The sequence below is a fragment of the Aythya fuligula genome, chromosome 12 (genome assembly GCF_009819795.1).
Source record: "Aythya fuligula isolate bAytFul2 chromosome 12, bAytFul2.pri, whole genome shotgun sequence".
Lineage (NCBI taxonomy): Eukaryota > Metazoa > Chordata > Aves > Anseriformes > Anatidae > Aythya > Aythya fuligula.
Genome location: NC_045570.1, coordinates 12,866,243 through 12,880,152, shown reverse-complemented (window position 1 = coordinate 12,880,152; position 13,910 = coordinate 12,866,243). Strand labels below are relative to the sequence as shown.

Genomic DNA, 13,910 nt, shown 5'->3' with positions numbered 1-13,910 from the left:
TTGAGCCTACAAATCAAAGCCTTTTTTCAAGGAAATAATGTAAAAAAAATAAATAAGATGGGTTCAGTACTGGTTCTGTACAAAACATATATAAATACGAAAAATAACAATGTCTGGTATGAAACTGCAAGACTACTGAGTTGAGGAATCCTTTAGGAGTAACAAATTCTTGTAGGATCGCAGCGGTATGCTCAGGGTTTTCTCACACGTTCAGGCTGAGAGCAGCGTGCAGTGCAATGCCCAGGTGGGCAGGCTGCTGAGGGTGCTTCAGGGAGCCAGGGAAGCTGCCCTGCACTGGCACAACTGCATGCCCCACACTGTACTGCAGAACCAGTGCTATTTATCACAGGTTTCACTACGCAAGTCTTTGTCTTACAAAGATCAGCAGTTGTGCCCTTGCACTCCCTTGACACAGTTCTAGCTATCAGCTATATTGAGGAGAATTTAATTCCAACAATCTGAAATCAGCAAAGAGTTTGTGTCTGTATTTAGCTACTTACCACTAGCTATTCATTCTTATTTTACGTGATAAGAAATTTGAAGACACTCTGATACACCCATAAGCAATTATAAAAGCTATGCAAATATTGCCAATGTATCTATAAATATTCATTTCATATTAAATCTTTTTGATCAGTTTCATGCGCTTTCAGATTCTGTTTCTGCAAATATTTCCCTGAATTCGGATAATCAAGCATGTTTGCTGAAACAGCATATTTTAAGTAACTATTCACAGCAGACTTTCAACTTGTAATTGCTAATATTCATGTCAGAAACCTAATTCAAAGAACTACACTTATCCATTTAGGGAACTGAAGTTTATCATATTGCTTGTATATCCTATCAATACAGCTCAAAATGCATCAAATGTGTCACAGAATTTATCAGAATAAAATACGATCCTGATAAAAATACATGTTAGGGGCATTGTGCAAGCAGTATACTGAGATGAGGAAAGCTAGTGATATACGTGTTTCTTGAATATTTTACTGAAATTAACTAATTTTCAATGAATGTATTAGAATATGACTATCACAAGGGGAAGAGTGAGAAGACCCTTATTTAATGAATTATTTGCAACAAATTAAATATCCTTGTGAAAAAAAATACTTTAAAATCTCTACTATATATACACAAAAATTTTCTGTATTAAATGATTTCATAATACCTCATTAATAGATACAATTCTAGAACAAGCAGATGAAAATTAAGTTGATGTGGTTTAATATTATTCTCTTTAGGCCTGATGTAATCCATCTGAAATGAATGGAAGCCAGTAAAATAAATGTTCTTGGCAGCTACTTGCTTGTGCCTTACCATATTATCCATTCTTTTGATGAAATCAGTATTTGTTAATGATTTTTTTTTTCACTTTTAAAGCACTGCAACTGTTTCTGAAAGCCACCAAAAGCATACTGTCTTCTGCACAAACATGAAGACAAAAACTTGAAGATCAATTTAAACTCATAACACATAGCCACATTTTCAGCTCCTGCAGTTCTGTATTATTATTTGGTAAATATTTGTATTCCTCTACCAGCTCAGCCTGAGATAGTGCTTCAACTACTTGTAGCAACTCTCATCCAGCAAAGCTACCTCTTTGGCAGGGTTTGCTCTTTTAACACACTCCTCTCAGCTGAACGTGCTCCCATACACTATCATTGTTAACGAGACCATGCCCAATCCCAAATCCCAGAAACAGTTGTACTGTATCAATTCACATTTTTCATTTGTATGAAGGGCTATGAAATATAAAAAGGCCTGGCTAATTCCAGATTATTGTAAAGCTTCTCTAGCTGTTAATTTTCATTTTAACTATTCATAATTAACATCCCAAGATTTTTTAAAGGAAGACTCTCAGTGGCACGATGTGTGCTTACTTCAGCTTCAACTTTTCCTATCATGGCTGATGTACATTGTGAGCCAGATACCACAGAGATATGTAGCTACTGAGAAGTGTCATAATTAAAAATACAAAGCTCGAACACATATGAGATTAAGTGTTACATCCATTTGCTTAATTTTAATTTATAATTAGAAATTATGAGGAAAGGACAATACATTATCATGATTCAATGGCAAATTAGGAGCATCTGTTAGGATAACTGTAATAACCACAGTTAGAATTTCCTATTATCTACGTCCAGTTGAATGCCCAACACTTCTGGATATTGTCAAATCTAAAACAAACTGTAGCCCAATTTTCAGCAATAATTAGCTACAATTAGCAACCTGGTGGCTGCCTCAATCAAAAACATCACAAGCGGGGCTTAGTAATTCCCACCACTTGGGCTGAAGTACAGATTTGATCAAGATAATTTTCCGGTTATATTAGGTCTAATAAAATATATTGGTTCAAGCAACTCCTATTTTTATTATCCAACAGTATAAATGTCTTTGTTTCACTGAAACAAAAAAACATGATGGAAACTATTCCAAAGACATCTGCTCTCTTCCCAAAGCTCAGTCCCATGAAATTAGGGAAAAGCAGAGAAGCCAAGCACAAGTTCAACTCACCACTAGAATTTTTAAAATATCAAGCAATTCTGACATATTACTAGTACTGCTCTCCGATCCTGGCAAGATATCAGCAGATCGGCGATGCCCGTATTCTTATTTGGAACGATTTGTCTTCCTTCATGACTATTTATTACAACCCTAAATAAATTGGATATAGTTCAAGCCTAATTTCTTCCTAGTCTTGGGAAGGAAGACCTCCAATTCACTAAATAGATATTAACCTTTTCTACTGTCTTGCATAAAGTGCCAGCATGTGTTCAGTAATAGCTTCAGTTCAGATTATCCTCAGGTAATTTTTGGCTTGTGATAAAACACCTTGTAACCTTTGTGTTTAACAAGAGCTAAGGATTAACCAGGCTCAGTTGAAAGGAAGATGAGGCTGACTGTATCTCTGAGAGGGACACAACCTTTTCTACATAGCCCAAATGCCATTACTAGCATATCTTCAGTTCAGTTGCTGTGCCAATGTCATTCTCCTTTCATTCTAAGCTGAGCTAGATTTATGTGCTTAAAAAGTTGCATATTCTTTTAATTTGTAAAGTTTTTAAATCTTGAATATCTCTCCACCACCTGAATTGCTCACTTTCTTCCTGTTTTGGCCCAACTCACCTTCTTGTCCTTAGCTACTGAATACCAACAACATATTTTTCTTAGTTCATAGTTTGTTTGTTTGTTTATTTTTTCCCCCCAGGTAGGAAAGGTGACCAAAAAAAAATAAAATAAAATTCAAAGCATTCTATTAAACACAGAGGAGTAGCAAAAACATGGAACACATATAACTCAGTCAGGACTCTCACATATACACAAAGAAGAAACCACATCTGCACCTTATTTTCATTAAATCTGACTTCTGGGGAAAGAAGAACAAAGGAGTACGAACAGGAATTCATGCTAAAGGATAATACTAATGGAAGGAATTTGTTCTGTTTGTCAAGCACATTCCTTGACCCGCAGACAAAGGAAAGATTCAGCATCAGCTGATTCTCACCCTCTGTATTTCATTTTGATTTGTACAGTGCCAAATCCCTGTAATATAAACTCACAGATGCATTGCACATCAACCAATAATGGTGAGGAGGAAATAAACCCACAAAGGTTTCCATAGAGAGGAATGCTCCTGATATTTGCATCTCACGTCATTTGCATCTTCTCTCTACTTGAACATCTTCCTCAGCATCTCATTTCTCCTTGGTAGCTCCCACACATCTTAAGACAACTCTAACCCGGGATGGCTCTGACCTAAAGAAACACCAGCCAGCTGATTTTGAAAGCACAAGAACTTGGCACCGATAGTTTCTCAGTTATCTGGAATAACGAAGTGCTTTTTGCACAGCAGCAAAATGCAAGAATGCCATGTGTACTGCAGTAATACTAGCTTTCTTGGTGGGCAAGAAGCAACAGAGCTGTACCAATTTAACGGTTTTGTCCTCATGTAACTGCTATTGACGTATCCAAACTGATCTGTAACAACGAGATTTGAGAGCTTTTTTCCTTTGGTTTCTGTCCTACCTCTCCCTAAACAACCATACCTGCAAGTACAGACTAAGAGAGAAAAACAAAGAAACAAGAAACACCCCAGGTCTGGTGTAGATATTTTTTGTACCTAAAAGCTTATATACAGAAGACTGAAAAACAGCTTAACCACAAGCACTGATAATTGAATCCTACTGCATATGAATAATATGTATGTTCCACCAGCAACGTGTGACATTTCCTAGTTAAGAAGTGCTTCATTTTGATAACAATGTCAGTGTGCATACACAGCAATAACTCCTTCCTCATGTTCTAAACTCCAGGCTGCTGTTGGCCGTATTCAGCCTATGTTTCATCCACAGGTTTTGGGTTTCCTACACAAAGCTTTTATATAACATTTAAGAAAATTCTTCAGACGTTTTAAATTACTTAGACAAAAAATTATTCCTGGTTTGACAGTACGACCTATAGCCCTAAAGGATCTTGTTTTTTAAAACCATGTGCAAACATATTATAAGAGATGGGCAGAGCCATCTGGGGAGGTATAAAGAGATGAATGACCTGGATAAATACCATAAAACAAGTCATTAAAAGGATCCACAATGGTAAGAGAAGAACCCACATTTTAAATAAGATTCCTCTAGATTAGAAAATGTGATATTAACCCATGTACTCTATTAATCTTTTTTGTGGGTTTTTATGGGATGTAAAATCCCTTTTCATTGATACCTTCTTGTGTTGGTGATTAGTGTTTCTTTAAAAAATAAGACATAAAAAAAAAAAAAACAAACTTTAAAAAACAGCAGGAACTTTAGAGATGTCTAAGTTAGTAATGTTGGACTTCCTCTGGCACCCTGAAAATGTGCATTCAGTCTATGTCAGCCAGGGACGTATGGTTTCACTCACAATGGTGTAAGATAAAAACCTGAGAATAGAAATATTTCAGCTGGCAAAGAGGAGTCATTTCTGCTATATGAGTTTTATTCATGAACTGATAAAAGTACTCCTTTGCCAACACATGCTGTGCCTGAAATAAGGATTGTTATTGATATAGATGTCCTAGAATAACTATATTATCAAACACTTTCTACTGCAGAACAAGCCCAAAACCATACCCTCTTTGCTAGGATTTTTTTCTTTAAATTTCTGAACTGAAAAAAAGAAAAAAAAAGAAAAAAAAAAGAAAAACTTAATTTTAGAGTAAAAGGTTTGGAGATATTTAAAGGGTTATAAGGGTTATACATAAAGTTATTTCTTTAAAATATAACATCTTTTACTTTTGAAGCAAATTTATTTTTCTGCTATTGTTCCAGTCTCAAACTAGACACAAATACTAAAGAAATAATTTCAGACCTCTTACCTGTAAAGGCCATTCCTATTCTCTGAATCCATCAGTCAAATCTAGTGGATTTTTCGTAATACTCAGCATGCTAAACAGAAACAGCTACTGCCAATGTTAAATGAAACAGAAAACTCTCCCACTACACACACAGTGCCACGCTCTCCAGAACAGCCCCAATCTGAGGAAAGCCGTATAAGCAGTGATAACGCATTCTGCAGCAGAGACCAGATAAAGCCCTCATTGTAAATCTGAGCACTATGTGTGGTTGTCTTTGTAGAAGCACCATGGTCTGAAAGCCACTCAGAGAGCTCAGGGGCAGAGTGATAGGTGGGAAAAGACTTGCTGGGCCTCCTAGCCCACTGGCTGCTGCAGCATCACCTGCATCACATTAAGCACCATCAGCCTCTTCAGAGCTGAGCCCTCACCAAGTCCAGCTTTTGGAGCAGTGTCCCCAGTTAAAACATCCATCCCTGGAGCTCTGCAAGGCTGTAGGGGTACAGCCCTGAGCAACCTTGTGTGATCCTGCAGCTGACTCACTTCAAGCAAGAGGCTGGACTAGTATGACTTCCTGACATCTCTTCCACCCTGCATGATGAACTGATCTGTGATACTTACCCATAAAACACATCTGATGTATCGAACCATTATTACCTCTAGAGTATAAATTAAACTGTAGCACTTGCATTTAAAATATAAAAGTGTGCATACATACATATGTCTGTATACAATTACAAATCCCATTCCAACTCCAGGATTTAGACAATATTGCACTTCTCAAAAAAATATCAAAAGAGAAAAATGTGTGTCTGTAAACATCCATACATTCTGTCCTACACAGAAACAAGAGGCAGACAAGAAACAAATCTGGAAACTAGTCTCAATCAAGTCTAACTGATGTGATGTGGGAGCCAGCAATTCATCTCAAGTTCAATCTTCCATCTTATCAAAGTAAACATTTGACTTTGAAAACTCTTACATGACTCATTTGTTAAGAACACTAAGAGATCGAATTAATTTTCCTCTGAATTAAAAAAAAATAGATTTTTTTTTTTCTTCAAGGAAAGTATTTTAAATCAGAGTAAGTGTGTTGCTTTATGATTTTCTCTGTTTTAGAATCTGAGAAAGAACTTCCAAGTAGTGAATGCCCTTACTTTTCTGCATGAAGAAGTTCAACTACTAGGTCTATGACTGAAATAGATGGTTTGCTAACATTATTCTCAAAGAAACTGGAGATAATAAAAACAGTTCAAGAATAAGAAAAAATCTATTGGAAATCTATAGCATAATAGATGGGGAAAATATTTGGAAGAAATTATTAGACTGTATTGATTTAATGTTCTTTCTTTTGAAAGCCTTAACAGTTCCTTGGGAGACTATTACAGCCACAGCTATCTGAATTTTGTTTTGTTCTGTGGCGTCCTCATCACGTTCTTGAGGAATGGTTTGCCACAGAAACAAAATATTTACATTACCTCTATTTTAAATGTGAGGAAAAATAATCAGAAAGGCATTAGTAGTATTGAACTTAAACAATAAGCTGGAAAGCAGCAAGTAACATACAGGGAACACCTTGGGATCTAATAGACTTCAAACAGTTTTCACATTTTTTTTTCAATGGTAAAGGCAAGACTAAGAATTTCAAGAGGTTGATTAATCAAATGTACACCCGTAGGCTTTCTCAGGCTCTATGAGACTATAACAAATATGTAATATCTAATCTGAAAAAGCACGCGAGTCATTTTATACAGAAAAATAGAGCTCATCTTTAATGACCTGAAGGACATCAAATAAACCGGAATCTGAGTGGACTTAAATTCCACTTTCTATTTCCTTATTTAAAATATCTCTTATATAAAATATCTCTTATATAAAAGATTCTTTCCAGAATCTTTTAAGAACAGCTTTGGTATTCTCCGACTAGAAGATCCCCACTCCAACAGTTTTTCTTCCAAACTGACTTTAGAAGCAACAACTCACCCAAGGATGCTACTGGGGGGAAGTTATTTAAAGACTGCAGTTCAGAAGAACCAGACAGATTTAGTGGGTTCAGTCCAGGTTTAGGTAATCAAAGCCTGTACAGCTGAATGAGTTGGAAGGACTTTTGTAGCTTTATCTTGATCATTCAACAGGAGAAACTCTTCTGACAACCACTTAGGCTCAGTGCCATGTAAATAGTCTGGCATAAGTAATTCAATCCTCTTCACTCCACTTCCTTGCAGTAATCTATGGCCTCTTCAAAAAACTTATAACAATGTTTGCTTCTGAGGATAAGATGCATATTGTGTACCTGGTTTAGCATCCTCCATATCATTTAATACTCCCCAAAATTTGAAGTACGTAATAATGATTGAAGTAAGTGGAATCACAGATTAAAATACTACTACTACTACTACTACTACTACTACTACTACTACTACTAAGATCCCCGCAATAAATGTGCTCTAAGCTTGAACTGAGTTTTGGAAATCCACTGTACGTGGCACTTTGAATACTTAGACCTGACCTATTAAAATTCAACAGTAAAAATCCTACTGAGTTCAAGGAGTTCAAGAACGTGGAAAGGAAGTCTGTGGTACAAGTATATTTAAAAATGAGCAATAGAGACAAAAGCTAAAAGAAAAGTCCAGACACTAAAAAGATGAAAGGCTAAACAATATGGGGGTGAAAAGTCAAGAATAAGAATCCATTATCTCTGTCTTTAATGCAAGAGGAATAAAAAGAAATTTTATTTGACAGAGTGCATATGGAACAAAGAAGATCTATGTTCTTCCCAGATCTGGCACTGCTTACTCTATCTTTTATTTCAGTTCTCACAATGGAGCCCATAAACATAGCTTGCTGCAGAATAAAACTTAACATGAAACAGAAATTTTAAGTACACCACCTCCATGATCTTTCCCTTTGCCTATATTTAAACATGTTCATCTATCCTGAAAATTACTGTCCCCTTCCTCATATGTACAGAGATTCCTTTGATACTCAGCTTCAATCCAGAATACATAAAGTTGCTTATCATCTCCGATCACAATGCTATACCCTGCCCAGAATTCACTGATAGCACTTCAGGAAAGAGAAACCAAGACGCTGATGTCAGTAATACGTCAGTAAGTAACGTGTGTTAGTCACATCTGGAGTCAAGGTTCCCTTTCCCCAAAACCACTGAGAAATCAGAGCTTCACCAATCAATTATTTGGAAATTTCTCGAAGGAGCAGTGATGCATGTCCTGTATTCAGTGACATAAAGCAAAGCGGAGAGATAATTATCCTGTAAGCACAGAGTCAGTGCAGTGTGAAAAAGGTGCCAAAAATTCCAGTGCTGTCATTAACTGCTGCTGGCTGCTTGTCATCTAAGAGTGGAGGACAGCCCATCATCCTGTGCTGGTAGATGGGGAGATGAGAACATACCTGTACACAGTAGGATATTTATAAAATCTAATCATGCTGGAAAAAAAAAATAATAAAATACAGGAGTTGCCTCACAAAGACTTGTAGCACTTATTTCCATTACATGACATTTCATTTTTCCTCTGGAGCCTGCAATGTCATCTTGCTGATCTCTTCCTGATTTAAAACCAACTTCCCAAAAACCTATTAAATACTGAATTTTTCTATAGCACCTGAACTGAAGCAGGATCAAAGAAGGGAAGAACCACTAAATTCCACTAAATTAGTGGAATATTTTGTCTACTTGCAGTCGATCTATTTCCTCTGAAGGCTGTCAACATCAGTATTTCTAACGTTTTTAGAAGTACTAAGAAACAAATTGCCCCTATGCAAAGTGGGTTTGACTGCTAAATAAGAAAGAAGAGGAGCACACAGCCAGACCTTGGTCACTGACTCTGGTCACCTCAGACAGGCAAAGCAGAAATACTTTAGAAAGGCGCACAAAGCAAAATCACATGTAATGCAGCAGATAGGCTGTAACACATATGATAGCAACCTGAGACATGTAACACAGAACTCAAATTTTTAAGTACAATGTGCCCCAAGCCAAGAGCTTGAGAAATCAGGTTTTGCTACTTGTGTTGGTACTGGAAAAAGAACATGTTTGTTACATAAAACCCACAGCTGATACTCTAAAATTCCACGTTACAGATATAGGAAAATAAAGATTGAAAACCAATCCTGGTGAGTCTGATTTGATTGTCTACATCCTGCCCAAACTGCAGCATCTCAGAGAAAGGTGAACCATAGCTGGTTGCCAGCTATCCCTCAGGAGTTTGTAAGGGAAGTGCCTTCTCCTCGCTGTTGGCAGGTTAAATACAGCAATCTTAGGCATTTCTCTAATTGGAATACCTATAGCCTTTTCAAACAGAGCCGAGTTATTGAGTTAATAGGGAATTTGTAACTTTGTTTACAGAAAAAGGTATTCCTTTTTTTTTTTTTTTTTTTTTTTGTAGCATCATAGCATTACAATGAATATCTTAATCTATTTCAACTGAAGAATATACATTTTATCCTGTTTTACTCACTGACCAAGTTCTCTACCCAATTCAAGAGACATTTGCTAAACTTCTAAAACAATTTAATTTTATGTGATTTCTCTTTCATCTTTCGAATCAAGTTGTAAAACACATTTTTCTTATTCATAAAAAGTGTCACAAACACAGATTCCAGCTGAAGTCTGATCTACATGACAGCTGCTGAAGCCACACACATAGAAAAACTATATATCAAATTGAATGAAACAGGATATAAATGATAGCACCCTCAGCAGTAGGTGCACTGCTGAACATTGTTCCAGCAGAACTGGTTAAGATATATTGCTTTGACTATTGTATTTTATTCTCATGGCAAGAGCAGATTGAGTGCACTTCTGTTTATACTTCAGCAGCAGGCCGTCTTCTCCTAGAAAGCTCACAGCAACAGGACTAAGCCAACTCTGAGGTGTTATTGCACACAGTGAAACTTCCCAAACCAAACTTGGTAGTTTAATTCATCTGTGTTAGACGTAAACAGAGCTTCACTTGGCTCAGTTAACCTCCAGGTGCAATTCCACAGAGAGGGCACATCCTCACCTGGTATGAACTGCCACTGCACCTAGCTTTTTATATATTTCCATCTTTTCCCTTTACTTCTTGGGCTTCGGAGAACACCCGTTCTCACTTACACAGAAAGGCAGGCTCCCCCCAGATGGCTGGGAGGAGCTCGCTTGCTGGACAGGAACAAAGAGGAGCTTTGGTGACATTTCCAACTGGCATTTTTTCAGCTGATGCTTAATCAACAGCAAGATGTGCTGACGCTTGGAAACATCAGTGTCCAAAACCAGGTGCAGTTCAAACGAGATTTTGATTTGACAGAAATATTCTGCAAAGCTCAGCTCTCACACACTGTGCGTAGAAAGGAAGTCATTTAAAAACTGCAGCGCATTCCCTTGCCCCCTCCTCTACAGCCCGTGTAAGCAGAATGGGTCCACTATATGAATATGAATACTGAGCACATACGTTGTTTATCTCTGAGAATATGACTGGGCAAACAGACAACTGTTCTTACATTACTCGCCCTTGCTACATGCCTCTAGCTGTAAAACCTCCGATTCGATAGCTCCTTGCAGAATTTTAAACAGAATATTCAATGGATATGAAGAAATGGTAGGAAAAAATGCAAAGAAGAAAAAAATGGAAAGAAGGCAAAGCTGTCATTGTCAGTGGAGCTTGACAGGAGAATGAGATGGTAATTTTCAAGGACTGTGCATCACATACAGTAACTTCTGTTGAAAAACTGAAAGAAAAAAAAAAAGTGGCCAGTGTTACAGCTTCATAATCACTATAATGGACCCTTTTATTGGTGAGTTCAGTTGCTAAATGAGTCTCCCCCTTCCTTGGATTTCCTCCCTCTCTCAAAGGTTAACTGACTTTACATTTGTTCGTACACCTTTCTAAATCTACTGAGCTTTACTTGACTGTCTACGTATTAATCTTACAACTTCAGTAACAGTAATGTGAAGTTATTTATAGTATTCAGTCTCATTTTAATGTATGGAGTAGTTTCATCTACATTGGCATCACACTGTTTAGACGTATATTGGCATGTGCTGGATGTTAACAGCTACTATATATAACAAAGTTTAACTCCAGTCTCCTACAGAGATTGAAACTTTCACAAAAGTCGGATTTGTGTCTGTTCCTACACTTACATAACATGAAAATGCAAGTCATCATGCATGTAATACACCCACTTACACTTAGCTTGGCTTAGCATAGACTAAAAGACAATTCACATACAATACACTATGACAATCTTAAACTCTGAACGTCAGATTAAGGATTTAACCATGTTTAAATAAAAATGTTTGTATGAATGTTTCAGTAAAAGACTGAAACAGCTGTCCGTACAGCTTCTTACTGGCATGAGTGTTGATATCTAAATATATTCTGCACTTCTGCTATTTGATCAAAGGTAGGTAAGTCTTGCATGACTTGAATTTTTGTACATGCTGGAACATGGAGCATATTTGTTTATACTGTTTCATTATATCATAGCATGGTATAATAAAAATAAATGTATATTCTTGCATTTTAGTCTTGAACATCCTTACTTGGGCAGTAAAAGGGACAAGGGAGCTGTCCGGCACGTGCCATTTATACAAATCTCAGCTAATTGAAAGACCTAAATGACAACTCTTATGCTATGCCTGGATTTGTGACACTCCTTAGAGGAACCTGTGTATCTAAAGCAATGGATGCATTACATTCCTCATTTAATTAGTATTTTCAGCTGCTACAGATGTTACCAAAATCCTCTATTTTTTTCCCTCTGTTTACTAAAATATGGTGACCTTCTGTCAAAAATATCTTGTTAAGCAGTTTTATTTTCATAAAACAAAGGTTCACCTTAGCAAGCAGCAGTCAACAATGGAGGTTTATGCTTGCTGCATCTTAATTTCTTAATTGCTTTTTAGTCCCTACCTTAGTTTTGAAAAATTTCAAATCTCAGATTCTATATAAAAACTGTCAATGGACAAACTGAAAGGTATCTTTCCGTTCATATGGAAATGTTTACCTCCAGTATACAACAACAGAACATGCTGCAGTGGGTTTAGAGCAGCATTCTCCTGAAATCAGGACGCACAGTCCAGTCGTCAATGTCTTGCCTTAGCACTTCAGTATGACATTTTATCTACTTACTTGTTTCTATAAGGATACTTCTCTCTAATAAATGTTCTATGGAACTCCAAGTCTTTTTTAATTGCATTAGCAGGTTTATAGAAAATAAGTTATAACCAAAATTGCAAAGGTGGGGGTGGGGAAAGGAAGAATATTTCAGCAAGATGCAGCCTATTATGTAAATTTGTCACCACATGCCATACATAATGAATAAACCTTGTGCTCTTAACACTTTGATTATAGACTATACAGACAATGCAAATTAAAATTCCTGCTGCTCTATAAATGCAATGAGAGGAAATTATGTAAATTTTAACACATTAGATTGATTTGGTTGAAATGAAACCTGTTCCACTTGATGTTTTAGGGGAAGAGCCACAATTACAATGATTGAGAAAGTGCAGTGTTAATGAAGTGTGTTATTGCTAATCAATTCCTCCTCCTCTGGTAATGGCACAGGCATGTGCACTGTCACTACATCATTCACAGGCAAATGTAACCACTCACACCACAATATAGTTTACATGGCAGAAATTAAAGCTTCCACAAACTCATGCATGCAGTCCTGCTTAGGAACAAAGATTTTGCAGTAGGACTATGATAGACATTCAAGAAGGGTGCATGTGCACATGTGTATATATATATATATATGTATCTGTGCACATGCGTATACAAAGGTAACACTTTGGCAATACTGCCTGGTTGACTATATTACTGCCTTGAATGCTACCGTAGATTTGTTGTGATACCAACCAAGTAACTTCACTTTGAGCTAACTAATCACCTTTCTATTGGCTGATCTCCTGAAAAATATGGAATGAGACTATCACATGTTAATAATTTGAACATATTTAGTTAATTGACATGAAAAGGAAGGTCTTTCAAGGTTAAAAGAAAGTTTTCCATTCAAGTTGAAGAAACTAAAAATCAGCCTGTTCGCAAAAGTTTCACAGAAACAAGGTAATTCTCCCAGCAACAGAATCACTTGGGAAGTTTGGTAGGAATTTGGAATGTCTTTAGGACTGAGCACTTCATTCTGCAATCTTATTGTAAGGAACTGCAGTGCATGCAGCTGATAGAGCTGTTCTGCAGCGTGCCAGTATGCGAAGTAGATTACAACACCTTCACACTAAATTGAGGAGCATGTCACTCCAAGCATCATGTCACCAGTTAAACAAAATACTCTGTGGAGCTCTTCACCAGCATGGCAACAACATAAAGAATATGGCATAAGTTAAACTGTCTTCATTATTTAGTGTGTTACATGAGGTAATTAGATTGTTTAAAATAATTTTGCATTTTGCCTTCCTTTTGCTCAACAAAAACCTCCATGGCATTTTTTAAAAGATGCATTTTCCTTTGCAAAAGGATCCACAGTATTAGAAATCTGAGGCACTTCTTATTTCATGGGTAAATATGAGAAGGTGGGATGCATCAACCCATTTTATTTTCTTTCTATTTATATAACT

General features: G+C 36.7%; 1 protein-coding gene across 3 annotated transcripts in view; it reads right to left on the bottom strand.

The window, feature by feature from the left end:
• CDH11 (cadherin 11) overlaps positions 1-13,910 on the bottom strand; it is an 82,167-nt gene that overhangs the window by 55,958 nt on the left and 12,299 nt on the right. Inside the window, exon 1 of one of the 3 annotated variants that reach the window (XM_032195814.1) lies at positions 5,354-5,430. The exons of the other annotated variants lie outside the window; for them this stretch is intronic. The gene's annotated coding sequence lies outside the window, so the exon portion shown is untranslated. Of the gene's footprint in view, positions 1-5,353; positions 5,431-13,910 lie in introns of those variants that run through there. 3 annotated transcript variants of the gene reach the window in all.